Source organism: Taeniopygia guttata, chromosome 6, assembly GCF_048771995.1.
Source record: "Taeniopygia guttata chromosome 6, bTaeGut7.mat, whole genome shotgun sequence".
NCBI classification, from domain to species: Eukaryota; Metazoa; Chordata; class Aves; order Passeriformes; family Estrildidae; genus Taeniopygia; species Taeniopygia guttata.
In genome coordinates, this window is record NC_133031.1 from 27,467,734 (window position 1) to 27,482,346 (window position 14,613).

At 42.5% G+C, this 14,613-nt stretch overlaps 1 protein-coding gene across 5 annotated transcripts in view; it reads left to right on the forward strand.

Moving 5' to 3' along the window:
• Positions 1 to 1,726: 1,726 nt before the first annotated feature.
• Positions 1,727 to 14,613, forward strand: part of SHOC2 (SHOC2 leucine rich repeat scaffold protein) — a 63,647-nt gene continuing 50,760 nt past the window's right edge. For 2 of the 5 annotated variants that reach the window (XM_030276392.4, XM_030276390.4), the window contains exons 1-2: positions 1,727 to 1,898; positions 2,609 to 2,759. The gene's annotated coding sequence lies outside the window, so the exon portion shown is untranslated. Of the gene's footprint in view, positions 1,899 to 2,608; positions 2,760 to 3,929; positions 3,954 to 14,613 lie in introns of those variants that run through there. The other 3 variants (XM_030276393.4, XM_030276391.4, XM_072931245.1) reach the window with 3 other exon arrangements.

The window sequence follows — 14,613 nt, forward strand, 5'->3', positions numbered from 1 at the left end:
AGTATTGCCATAGTATCAGTCTAATCTCATATGACACATTTAAGGATTTGCAGCAGAAGGGTGGAGATAACAGTGTAAATTTCTTGGCTGATTTATCTCTTGTGACAATTGTCCTGCTCTGCTTTATATCAGCTTTTCAGAACAAATCAGGGCTTTTGAGTATGAAGTAACATTTCTTTAGATTTCAAATAATATTTTTTTTAAAGCAAAGTGAGTGGAAACAGAAGCAGACTCACTAACAGAATCAGAGTAGATGTAGCAAGTACACATATTTCAGTGCTAAGGCAGTGTCACTGGGCAGTGACACTTTGCACACAAAGGGCCTGAGAAATGTAAAGGTACACGACAAACATTCAGATCCTCCCTACAACACTATAGTCTTTTAATGCAAATGACTGTGTTCAATTAAGTCACACAAGAATAGTTTTTTTTAGTCTCCAAGCTCTCAAGGCAAAGTGTGTATGTCCATGTCTTGTATAGGATCTTGCACTGTCCGCAAGGAAGTTGTATTGATTAATAACAGCAAATAAACGTGCAGTCATTGTAAGAAATTGTAGCAAATTTCAACTGGTTCTGTCTTGTGATCAAATATGTCAAAAATCCAATTCTGCTTTTAATGCTGTCTAGTGTTTGTCAGTAAAAGCCCACATAACCACATTGAACTGTCTGGTTTGCCAAAGACCCATACAAAGGCAGATTTTTGGTATTTGATAACTGAGTGTGAATAGCCTTGTTTCACTGAAAGCAGCCCAGATGATTGCCAAAAGTTGTAAAAAATCTGATGGAAACAGTGGATACTGTTGTATCCACTGATGTGGCTCCCAGATTTACTCATGATTTTGATTCTGCTGAAGTAACTGCTGAATGTGAACCTGTGGGACCAGTCCAGACTAGCAAGTACTGAGGTCAATTAGTAGACTCCTATTAATTTCTGAATGTATTTTTGAAATTATAAAGTTGAGATGCTACTGCAGTGCAGAATCCATTTAGGCTTGAAAGGGGAACTGATTGCAACCACCTGAGAACTTAGCATTAAAAAGCTAAACCTTTCTCAGCAAAATACTGAAAGATCTGTTACAACAAGTCGTCAAAAAACTTGCTTTTAAAGCCCATCCTCAATGAAAGGGCGACTGATGGCAGGTGCTGTGTCACACTGGAGTGAGTCTACACAGAGGTGTGGTTGTCACCTTCTGGTATCCCTTGCAAAGGCAGCTTGGTTGGGCTTAGTCCGGGCTGTCTGCTAGAGGAAGAAGAGTCGGCACATTGGTCCGAGGTTACAGTAGCTGCCAGTTGGGGATGGTCCCGATTTTGTCGAAAAAGGAGACAGGGGAATGCCGCGGTGCCCGTGTCCGTCTCTTTGGCGGTGTCCCAGCAGCTGAGGGCGGCTGTGCCCGGCGCGTCCAGCACTGAGGAGAGCCGCGGCACCCCGGCCCAGGGCACCAGAGCTCCGGGCCCCGGCTGCGGGAACGGCAGGAAAACATTTCTGTGTGCTGTAACACTTCAGTGACTGCAGTGGGTCACCGACAGAGTTACGGGCTGCCCTCCGCGCCCGGGGACATCCCGGCAGCGCCGGCAGCTTCCAGCGGGGTGTGCGGGGGCCACCCGCGGTGAGGGGACCCGCGGCGGGCGCGGGGGCAGCGCCGGGGAGCCCTGCCCGAGCCCCGCGGGGAGCCGGCCCCGCTCGGCCCCGCTCCCGCCGTCGCCACGGGCAACGCGGCGCTTCCGCCGTGACCTGGAAGCGCTCGGGGTCCGCGCTCGGCGGGCCCGCCCCGCCGCCGCGGGAGGGCCGTGGGCGGGCGGTCCCGTGACGGCTCGGTGCGCACAGACGGTGGCCGGCAGGGCAGGGCCGGGCGCGGAGCGGTGCCGAGCGCGCCGCGGGAGGATGGCGGAGCCGCACGGTACGGGGCGGGCGGCTCGGCCGGGGGCATCTGACAGCGGGCGGCGGCCGGGGGCGGCGGGAGGCCGCGGGCACAAAGGCGGGGAGGGCCGGGGCGCAGGTGGGGGCGGCCGGCGGGGAGCCCTGCCCGCCCCGGCGGGGCTGCCCCGCCCGGTCCGCGGGCCCGGCGCAGGTGGGGCGAGCCGAGCCGGGCCGGGCCGGGGGCGGCCATCGGCCCCGCGGGGCTCGGCGTAGGGGCTGCCCGGCGATGGCAGCGACCGCCACAACAACAACAACAATAACAACAAAAAGAAAGGAGGAAGCTCCGTCTTGCAGCCTCACCTCTCCTGCTCCCCGGCAGCTCTCGGTGCCGGGGGCTGGCACGGAGCGCTTGGAGCGGGCTGTGCGTGGTGGCGATGGCGCTCCGGGTAATGATTACCGGCGTGCGGGTAATGATTACCGCTGCCTCTGCCCGTGCCAGCGCGGTCCCCCACCCTCCGCACGGGCGTGAGGCTCTTTTCCTGCTTCACCCCATGTATTTATTGTGGCAGCTCCGATGGAGCCGCAGAGACAGAACCTCGTTTCAAAAGTCGTCGCCTTCCTGTCTAGCCAGGTGATTTTCCCGGTATTTAAAGCAGAGAGGTGTGACAGAGAAAAGCGGTGTGACAGCTTCCCGCGTATATTTGTGGCTGTAGAAGGCGTCTTCACCGAGTTGTTCGTGTCTTTCCCTAGGAAATGCTTCAAAAGCTGTAGTAACCTTAGTAAGGTGAACGGCCGCCTTGACTAAAATTGCGACTGGGCGTGAGCTACACTGCAGTTCAGCAGAGCTGAAGTTTGGTGAAACTGTGTTGCTGCTTCACTTGTCCATCCTATTTAGGAGCAGGTATGGACGTGGGATGAAAAGTTGCAGTGTGTGAGAAAACAACTGTGAAGTGCTGAAATAACAGTGGTAATTTTTAAGCTCTGTTTTTGAGAAGGAACTGTAGAAGCATAGAGTTCTGCACATGTGCAGACTTTTGAGGCAGAATATTAATGATCAAGGAGTTGTAATTGTGTGTATTGTCATTGCTGCAGTACTTGGTGGGGATTTTTTTACTATCAGAATAGAAGTTAGTTTTGGTGATTACCTTCAGGGTCTTAATTTTCTGCTGTTTCTTGTTTGCATGTTTGACTTTATATATTGTTCTTTTTACTGCCTAAACTGTGTGTTGTTGTGTTGTTTTTTTTTTTTTTTAATCATTAGTCACTATAATATACTTCTGTTTAGAAAATCAAGGGCTTAAAGTAGGTGCTGGTCAAATTAAATCACACTTATTTACAGCCATATTTCAGCAGGCATATGTTGTATGGTGATCTTGATGTAAACCTAGTCTGGTTTTGGGAAAGATTTACAGTATCTTATGAATTTGTTATTACACTACTGTGCATACATTTTAATTTTAGTAACACCCTTATCATCTTAAGTCCCTTTGAATGTTTTTGATTTCACTTTTGTTTTCTGTGTAATTATTCTTTGCTCTGGATAAGTAAAATGGGAGATAATTTTACTAATTTGAAGCCGTATTCCTTTAATTTTAGGCTGTTTGTCGGCCATCAGCATTTCTGTACATGTCGAAAGGCAAAACACGTATATTAGGCAAAACTAATTTTATATGTAACCTTATAATACACAAAGATGATTTCAGACAAAGCTCTCCTTGTGTCCACAGCCTTCCTTTGAGGAATACTGAGGGATCCTCAAAGAGGATGCTGTCTTCTTCCACGTCCCTCTATCTGCTCTTTCTAGAAACAATCCTCAGCATTTTTTGTTTGTGGTGATGGCAAGGGAGGGTCCATGAACAGTTCTGGTTGTGAGTAGCTGCTGTTCCCAGTGTAGTTTTTCCTTTCCAGCGTGGCATATCTGTAAGGCAGGAGGTGCTGGGAGGGGCGTTCCTTTGTTATGTTGACACTTAAATCGCACTGACGGGTGTATTCTCCTCCAGGAATTTTGTGTGATTGAAGGGATTCCTTCAGACGAGGAATATTTGCTCCAGCTGTCTTCCTGCGCTGTTAGCCTATGCACAGAAATTAATTGCTCGTAAGATCACTGCTGTGCGTGTGCCTTTTAGGAAACCCTTGGATTGATTGTGACTTGGCTGTGGCTTTCTAGAAAAGCGTGTTCCTGCTGGAGGTGTGTGTGGCAGTCCTGGCTTGTCACCGTGCGAGCCGGCAGCTGTGTCCAGCAGCCGTGAAATAGGTGGATGTAGGCGCTTGCATGTGGGCACGGTGCTCATGCATGGTAATTGAATCGGGGCTGTCAAAGCATCTTCTGCATGTTTGAAAGAAGGATCGCATTCTGCGAGCCCTTCTTGACAAGGCTGAGGAAGCGCAGTAAATAACAAAGCTCTGTTTTGGGAAGGTTTATTATGGTAGCAAGGAAATAAAACTGCCTTAATAGACCTCAGTGATTCCAAAATATCACTGTGGAGAATTTGGGTGGGTGCTAGGAAGGAGCCCTGTCTTTCTAGGAGAAGGTTCTCCTTGGTGTCTGAGCAAAGATGAAAACTTCTGTGCTGCGACAAGGCAGCGTTGTCCTTTCCCGCGTCCCACCACAGCCCCTGGGAAGGCTGTACCTGGTGCCCACCTTGCCCCTGCCCTCCCCAGCGCCTGGGTTTGGGGTATCTGTGCTGTTCCTGGTGCAGGAAAAGCTGGTGCCATGTCCTCGTGTCCAGCCCGCCATACCCTCCCGTTCAGCGTGGCCGGTGGCATTTCCACCCAGAACGCTTCGAGGCTCATTGCGTTTGATTTTGTTTTTCAGTGGATGCTCTTTTAATTGAAATGAGGCTTGCTTTTCACTCTGTTGTCGTAATACCTTGTATTTATTTTTACTGCATGCAACTGCATCTCAGAGGAGATATTTCTGCCTCTCGCTTTTTGGTGGGTTTGTGTGCGTGTGAGAGGGCTGGGGAGGATGCAGTAGTGAAGATTAAAAAGCCAGTTACAGCTGATGGTACAGATAAAAAACTCTCGTTTTCGTGGAAACTGTACTGGCTGACATAGTCTAGTCTGTTTGATACAGTGGTCTTGCAGTGTTACAAAATGGACGGGGATAAAATGTAACAGGTTGTTATAATAAGCAAGGTAATGTTTGCTGTATTAGCCATTGACCTTAATTCACTTGTTTTTTGCTGCATTGCTTTGCCTTGACTCTGTTGCGAAATATGCATCACATAATATAAATCTGGGAATTCTCCAACATCAAATTTGGTTCAATAAAGGCATTTTCAGTATAGGCAGGTCTCTGGATGAAAACGGAATTTTAATTACTAAGATTTTTTTCTATCATTAACCTCCAGGTAATGTATGTTTTGTATAGAAATTATGGAGTTTATACTTTCTTTTAAAAAAGTGAGTTTGTGCCGTGTGGTGATTTTAGACTGTTTTAAGATTGTCGCAGTTTAAGAGGTACTTTATCTGTATTGCTCTACCAGAGAAATGAGAGAACAGAGTCCATGATATAATTGCAGACATGCTGACTGCTCTGAGGATATATTATGAGGCTGTGAATTGGTGTAGATAAATACTAGGATGCACGGTCAAAGAACTTTTAAAAACAATCTGGTTTGCCTTTATACGTGGTTGTTTTAGTATTGTTTTACCATCAAGGTGTACATGTTGGAAAAAAAAGGTAAATACTTGAGTCTATTAGTTTGCTTTTTGCTTTCTGTACAAAAGCGTAGTCTGTTCTCAGAGTGGATGTTCATTAGATCCTGGTTTGCGCTCCTGCCTCCCTTTCTGTCTCAACCAGGGCCGGAGAGCATTATTTTTGGTTTTTTTTGCCACAAGAAAGTATGTACCCGTGTTCTATTTGTTATTTTTGAGCCAAGTTGGAAGTTTGCTGCTGTGTGTTGGTGGTGGTGGGGGGTTTTGCTGAGAGGAGCAGCCCTGGGGACCGAGCTGTGCTCCAGCCCAGTTGCTGTGCTGTGTGACACGAGGCTGGTGCTCGCATTAAATTGGCTGTAGCTGGCTCTCACCTTTGCTGTGCTAATCATCTGCGTGCTTTTGTGTCCAAGGACGCTTCATATTCTAAGTGTGAGCAGGAGGCACGGTGCGATCCAGCAAGCAGCATTTCCATGGAGCCCCGTTGATTCCGTGGATATTGTATCCGGTTCAGTGGACCTGCCTACCCTGTGGTCGGAGGCTTTTTGTTATGCATGCATCCTAATTGTTCTTTCTGTCGGCATTGTGCGCTGACTGAAGGGGCTGTGCACCAATGCAAATAGCCTTTCTAATACCTTCCCGCATTTGCATTATAATGGCTGCATAAATATTGCAGCACATCTCAATTCACTCACTGCTTTGACTGCTAGGTTTAAAATAGGTTCTTTCTGTAGCACAGATCTTGTTCGTGGTTGGTATTGATTTGGAGAGGGGTTCTGAAGTGCATCCTTATTAAATAGTGAGGCTTGTTTGTGATGAGGTGCAATTTTAACTTAGCTGTGTTCTAGTCTCCCACTCCTTTCAGCCCACAGGTTGATACATGCACTTGGAGGCAAAAAAATTTCAAGCTTTAGCAGTTTTTCACCAACTATTTCTAAACTCACTATATTTGGGGTTGCAAAACACATTTACTTGAGATTTTGTTTTGCATTAATTCCAGAAATCCTATGGAGGTCTGTGGTAATCTTTTCTACATAAGGAATGTGAAACATTGTGCCACTGTTGTTTTGGTGCTGAAACATTTGTTGACTTATTGAAATGTCGATGCAGGGATGTGACTGAAAGCAGACACTCTTTTTGGGAGCTGGTGGCAGATTGCCATCACCTGTCTGTCAAAAGTTTGCTTTAGGTAGTTGTTGAACGGAACAGTGATTAGTATCACATACTTGACTCTTAGATGCATAGAGACTTTTTAATATCATCAGAGAATACCAGCTTTTCTTGTGGCTATAGATTTGTTATTAATGCAGTGTTTCAGATTTTGGAAATGGTAGCACATACTAGAAACACTAATATTTCTATATTTGGCTAATCAGTTTTAATGCCAGGGTTCACTCTGTCTTATGTGGTTTAGTGAATGAAAACTGCAGCAAGAAAGGTATGCTTAAATCAAATGTTAGATTTATTTTTTAATATATCTGATGTTAGTAGCTTGTTACTCTTCCACTTGTTTGAACGTATTAAAGCAGAATGAGTTATTCTGGTTAAGGATATGCAGAATGAGCTTGTTGTAAGAATTAAAATTACAGAAACTGTTTTCTGAAACAGTAAGTGATAGTAGTGATAGTATTGCAGGAATCCTAAATTTACTTAAGACTTCTGTATGATGATGGATAATTTACTTACATATAAATTACTCTGCATAGTGCTGCAAACAACATATGTATTACTATAGTACAGTACTTTTAACACTTATCCTGTCAAAGAATTGTGCCCATTAGAAGTTTAGAATGACTATTTATAGTGATGGGCATGAAAATGCAAGGTTAAATAATATTATGTATGTATGCATAAAAATAATCCTGAAACCCCAATACCTGTGAACACTAAGCTGTAGTGTGTCTATACTTCATGTATAGATATATATAGGTTTTAATTAACTATTAGATATTACAGATAACATTGGTTTAGTACATCAAAAAATGTGGCAAAACCACTTCAGGATTTGCTGTTGTATTTAGATCTGTGTTTTCAGTGTTTCCATCCCAATAGGAATTAGTATTAAATCAGAAATTGAAGAGTTGTTAGATGACAGTTTGAATGGTCAGAACAATCCATTGGTCTGGCATGTTGTCTTGACAGGGAAGAAAAGTAAGTATATTTATTACTTCTATGAAGAAATATCTGACTGGCAGCCAAAACAACCAGGGCCCGATATTTGCTTGTAGCTGAGGTGCAGCAATGATCGTGGGGAGTTAGATTTCTCTCTTTTCCTTTCCTTTCTCTTGCCTGTGCCCCAGCCATTTAAATCTTGGCAAATAGGGGATTTTGCTTTCTCTTTGTTGTGAAGCTTCTGTCCTGTGACTGCCAGTAATGGTAGTCTGTGTAATTGTAGCACGTGAACTGTCCAGTCTCCTATATAATAAGATTCCTGACTGTTGTAAATTTTTTTTGATGCTGAAAGTTTTAATGTGTTTTGTAATACACAGCATTAATCATGGTTATTGAGAATTGTCTTGGGAGGAAATACTCATGTTGTGTCAAAATGCTCAGAACAAAAAAAAAAAAAAAAAAGCTCCTTTTTACTATTTCTTAACTTTTGCGTAGATTTCTCTTTTTTTTTTTAACAAAAGATAGCTATTCACTGTGTCACAACTTAAAGCTTATATTGCACCGTAGTGAAGGTTGTAGTAAATCTATAGGTAATTAGCTAAAGCTCTGAGTACAGTGCAACTGCAGGTGCTGAGTAAAGTGCATTGTGCTATGGAAAGGTTCAGACTCTTAGCTTCAGTCTTTTTTTGTTTGTGTTAGACCTAATCTAGCATCATTCCATCCTCATTAAAAAAAACAAACACCTTGTAATCTCTTTCAATGCTTCTCTCCCAACTCAACATCCTCCCAATCAACCTGCAGCTGTCCAAGGCAAAGAAATATTTGAGCAATCGTTATTCTCGTCATTAGATGAGAATTTGTGTTCCTGAAATTGTGGTGTTAAAATTTTGTGCTCTAACAAATTATATTCCCCTTTTGTGCTCTAACAAGTTATATTCCCCTTCCCCCTCTGCTGCAGAAAAGCAGAACTATGCATTTCTTTTAACTCCAAGGGATAACTGCACAGGCAGGAGCCTTTTGCAGATTGCTGCAGCTCCTGTTTAGAAGTGTGTAGTTACACGGAGTCACTGTGTGTAGCAGAGAGAAAATGACTTCACTAGCAAACTATACGTCTCCTGGAGGCATCAGGTGCCTTAATATGTAAACAAAGGTCCACTGCAGTCAAAAATAGATCTTTATAAAAAGAAATAGTGCAAAATAGTGGCCTCCTAAACAAGGAAGTGAATGGCTAACAGAGAATTCATCTGTGTAGTCCTGCAAAATGCTGATCATTGCAGAATATGAAGGATTTACTGTGTAAACTCATTTTGCTGTTGCTTCTGATGTAGCACTTAGAGTACATGACTTTTAAAAATTGTTCATGTACAGGAATGACTGTATAATCAAAGGGTCTAAAGCCAAGAATAGATAATATGCATAATTTGGAGTGTTTTGCACAAATTTCTTATGGAAGGGATGTATGGGTTAAATGAAGCCTCAGCTCCAATGGTTTTGTTAATATGTTAAATCTGTGACAATTACTTTTCTAATAGTTCTTAAAATCTGATGGCTATTGTTCAGTGCTTACAAAATCAAAAATATTACTTATTAAAGAGAATTTTATAATACTGGCATGAGCTTTATTGAATTTTAAATGCTAGATTTCGTGGAAAGGGAAATTCGTATTAGTAAATAGCACAAATGAAAATACCTGTGAGCTTGTTTTAGTGCAGCAGATTTTGTTTTGGTAAGTCTGTCCAGGTCTTTTGAACTCTCTGAGAGTGTGCAGATGATCACAGATTTCAGGTGATCTTATTTGCTTTTCACGGTGGGCTGCATATTTGCTTTTTGGAATACTCAAAAAATTGTTTGGCAGCTTTCTTTATAGCATATTGTATGTGGCAGGCCTAGCTAGGAGGGAACAGAAGTTTAAATATTATACCTATGAGTTGTAATTCAGATTTTAAATACAGGTTGGATTTTTTTCTTCCCTGTGATTTCATCCATAAATCTATTTTCTATGTTTTAGGTCATAATTAGGGACATTTTTACAGTAGTAATTTCTCTTTTCTCTTCCCTATAAGAAGTGTTCAGATAAATGTTTGTAGTTTTTTCTTGCATTTAGGCTTTATCCTGTCTTGTCTTTTAAAACTTATCTCTTTGTAGTGCAGCTCTTTGGAGAAGCCCTAAGTCATACCCAGATATCGAGGTTTCAGTTACATGTTCTCACTGTAGTATCATGTTTTCTTCTTCTGAACTGAGATGCTGTTTATTGAACCAATTAGCTGCTGGGTGCAAGCCAGAACTTTCTCCTGAAATCAGAATTAATGAATAAACAAGTTCCTCTGGAAGGATTCCTGTTCTCACCGGGCAGTGACAGTTAACGCGTGACAAGGACGGGTTTGTGTCCTGTCACCTCAGTGCCCGTGTGTGTCTGGGAATGTACCTGGCCCTGCTACAATCCGTGGGGTAAACTTCTGAGTATGGATCACAATGTTCACATCACATATTTGATGGTATGTCTGTCTTGGGCTGTTTTTGAAACCATTCCAGCTCTTCTGTAGTCAGCAGATGGGATGCATACGCCTTCATTAACAAGCAGTTAACTCCGCTGGTAGGGCTGAATTTTCATCACGCTCCGGGTCTCTGACTTGGCTCTTTCTGCATTCCAGCTCCCACTGTTTGTTCTGCTGTCTCTAAGAAGAAATCGACAGGAGCGTTACATGCTCCTGCCCTCCTGTGGTAACGGAAACCCAAATGTTTTTCTCAAAATCAGGTTGTGTAAAAATAAAAGAGAGAGCGAGGAGAACAAGGAACTAGTTTTTCTCTTCTGGAGCAGCTGGTCACATCTCAAGATGTGCATTTGCCTTTGGTGAGGTGTTCTGCTTCAGAAGCCCTGGAAAAATCATCGTTATTTCTGAATTTGCTGTTGCAGTATCAAAAATACCTTGTAGCCTTTTATAGTCTTGAATAAACTTTCTTGCCTTTATATGTGATGTGCACTATCCCTTTTGCATTGGAGAAATTAAGGCACAAATTAACAGGGGAGATTTTTACCAGCAGCAATGGCAGTGGGATAACTCTGCTTTCCCTCCTGTGAGCCAGTGGGAGCTGGAGCCCAGTCCTAGGACATGACTTCAGACACCAAGCTCACCATGGCTGAGGAACAGAGGTGGATCCCAGCCCCAAACTCCTCACTCCTCCCAGCTAAGTGGAAGGTGGAGAAAAGCAAATGGGCATACAACCATGGCTGCAGTGAGATCTTGGTTGGCTGGGGGGACCACAGAGAGTAGCGTGTTGCATCCTGAACGTACAGCGTGGTAACGAGAAATGGCCTGAAAGGATCCTGAAATGGTTGTAATCTGTATGTGGTCTCTTAGTTATTAATGATCCTCTGTATTAAGAATACTGAAAGAAAGGTACTCTCAACTTCAAAGCTCATGGTTCATATAAACTATGGACATACGCCCTCAGTCTCTGTAGGCAAATTTTGTGTTGTTCTCAACCTGTAAAGTCTTGGAATGAGAAATCTGTGTTTGTCACAGCTTTCAGTCCTGTGATTTTCAGTGTCTGCTGAAACTGGTTTGTTTTGTTTTTTTCCACTTAAACCTGCTTTATGTTAGCAGGGAGACTTTAACAGTTTACATGCTGTTGGTTCTTTGGGCCAGCTTGCTGTTTGTCTTTCAGAAGTATTTAATACAGGCTGATCAGTTGTATATGATGGTACTCTAAAAGTATCCTTGAGACCTGCTTCTACTGATTTTTGCATTGCTTTGTACTTTTACAACATGATTTTTGCTCCCTCTTCATCTTTGAACTACATAATTAATAGTTGAAATACCTTTTGACAAAAAGAAATGATCCAGAATAATTTTTTAAAAATCTTGGCTGTAAATGTCTTATTTTGTGACACAGAAACAAGTTAATGCAAGGCAAAAGGGTGTATAGAGCATGAAAGCTACTCGCTGCTACTGCTTGTCTGTATTCTCTTATCCTGAGGTAATGTGAGGTATCCTGCCTTAATTCATCTTAATGCACAAATTTCAGGTATGTGTGCATGCCTGAACTTTTTCCAAGTCACTGGTATGCTTCTATCATTGAATTACTCTGCAAATCTAGAGGTATAAAGTTTTCTAATAAAAGTAGGGGGAGAGAGCATGGAAAGTTTGTATATGAATGTCGCTTTCAAATTGCTGTTTCTGAATAGAAATGAATAATGATTTGAACTTTCTCCTCATGCACTTTTCCAGTGATGGAGCAGTGACTTGTATGTCATGTGAGCAAAAAGTTTTGTTTGGGTTGTATGTGGCTGTAAAAGCTCATGGACGGAATTTCAAGTTTTCTAGGTGCAGAGTGTAAAATTACTGCTGAGGCTCCTTAAATCCCTTCCAAGAGTAAGTCTTCTTTCTTGTCTAAGCAACTTTCTCAAGTAGTGGAGAGTGAGATCAGTAACAGCTCTGGATATATCTGAGTTATAATTTTATGTAAATTCAGTGTTGTATAGCCTGGTTTATAACTAAATGAGGTTAGGAACTCGGGAACTAGTTAATAAGTTTTCTTTTGTGGGGTTCTTTGTTGCTGGATCTTCCAGAAGTATTTCAGCTGTGTATATGTATTCATCCACTACAAATGTGCTGCTCTTCAGCTACCAGAAGTGAATGGGCAGAACCTGATGACAGCATAATAGAATTAATTATGCTGAAAATAATATTTTCACCAGCTTTTGACCACCTTTCAGGTAGCTACTCTAAAATAAAGTTGTTGATGCATTACAGGGATGATTAGTCCAGAATCACAGTATTTAGGATTCATTTGGATTCTCATTTTCCTTGCTGGCAAAACTCTTAATTACCAGCCAGTGAGCCTTGTAAGTTCTCTTGTCAGTCTGATGTGGAAGGCTGGGTTGTATGGCCCTTTTTCTGACCTCCTGTGATCATGGGCACTTTTCATCCAAGGCTACTGCCTGGTTTTGATTATTAGTATCATTATTAATGTGCAGCTTTTACCACTGCCTATTGCTTGCAATCAAATGTAAATAAAATATCCCAGCTTGAATAGCAGTGACAAATGAAAGCTTAAACAGGTGATCACAGAGCAGAGTAATTAGCCAGGGCAAGGAAGTGATTCTTTTAGGTCAAGCTTTTCATTTGCCTTTAGGGTCACTTGCCTTAGGGGTCACTTTTCAGTATGAGGTGCTCTGATATGCTGACAAAAGTTATTATACCATTATAATTATATATGCATACATATATATATTTATATACACACACATACATACATACAAAGGTAGGGGAGAGAATTACTTTGCACTTTGTCAAGTTTACCAAAGTCACTTGTGGATCACTCCCAACTTTGTTTTGGTACTTCTGGTGGCAACTAGTAGTACTTGAATTAAATTATGTGGCTTTTATGCAAGCCTTCTAATATTTGAAAAAGTATCTAGAAATAATAAATAACAAATGGAGAGCTCCTGATGATAATACAGATGAGGAAGAAATTTTAACTGGAACATATGGTATTTTTTCAGACTAATTTGGATTTGTTGTGTTATCTCCCTTTTTTATTTAACGTTCAGCCTTTTGTATCTCTATTAGCAACTTCATTTATTGTGTATGGAGGCATGACTAATATGTTGGAGCATGCAGGCAGCATGGCTTGGAAGCAGTCCACAGGCCAGAACTGCCTTGCAGGGCAATGATTTGCTTCCTATTTCTAAAGGATAGGTGGAAGGGCTGTTTGGGCAATAAATACTTTGACACTGAATTTTTTCTTAGATAGCACTTTGTAGTCCCATCTAGACATAATTGTAGCATGGCTAAAGGATGAAGGGCACAGACAATTTTCTAGCAGATTCCTACATTTATGGTGTGTTTATAAATATGAGAAGAAGTGGACCCCTAGATGCATCCACTGAAGATACCACATTCTTCTGAAGAGAGATGAAGAGCTCCTGAATCAAAATAATAATTTATTGATAAATGCTAGAAGTAGGAACAAGATGATGCTGTGTAAGATCATGCTGTAATGCAGCCCACAGTGATGAGTCTGAGTGTTGGCAGGGATCATCTGGTCTGGATTTAGTGGTAGTGTTATTTGCTCTGCAAAACAAGCTAAAAGTTGGTTGTGAGAAAAATGAGCAGTGAGACAGTATCATCTGCACAGATCTGATATAAGGAATTTAGGAGTTAGAGGACAGCACACAGTGTGTTAAAAACAGGCTGTGGTAAAAACCTTTTCTCTCAGTCCAATTTCCAATTGGTAGTCCTCATAAGCAGGATCAAATTTAGCCTTAGAAAGCAAGAATAATTTAAAATGAAAATTTCCTTCTTTGGATCATGTCTGAATTTGATCCCCATAGGATGCTGATCTAATATAAAGTGATTTCATGTGTATATTTATTTTTTAAAAGTTGTTATCTTATGTTTATAGCATTTAAGTGTGCTTCAATGCTAAGCTAGTACTGACAGTTGTCAGACTAGTTATGCTACTCTGTAAGAATTACAGAAGCTTTTGGTTTGGTAGGAATGCATGCAGTACACACTGATATTTAGCTCTTCAGATTGCAAATTCTCCACCTCCTGTTTGAAGAATTATTGTCAGAGAATAAGAAGGAGAGGAGGATGGAGATTGTGGGGGAGAGAAGCTGCCCCTGTTTGCACAGCCTTATGCCCAAGAATCACAGGAGCTGGGGGCTGGTGGGGAGGAGGTTTCCTCAGACATGTGCCGATCCTTTAGCCCCAGACAGGAATAAAATACTGGATGTAACTGGGCTGTTTCTTGCCTTGCAGCAAAGGGAGGGATGGGGCAAGGCTTGTGGTGGGATGGAGGAATAGCTCTGGCCTGTTGTGCCTGGCAGGGAGGGTGGCACTGGCCATGCCCTATTGCAGCAATTCAGGTCCTGCTCCACACATCCTGCTTGGGCAGTTCTGATGTCCTGCCTGTCTGTCTGCTACTGCTCTTTGGTTATTCCTGTTCATTGTCAGGGTTCCTTGCAGCCTGTTCCCAGT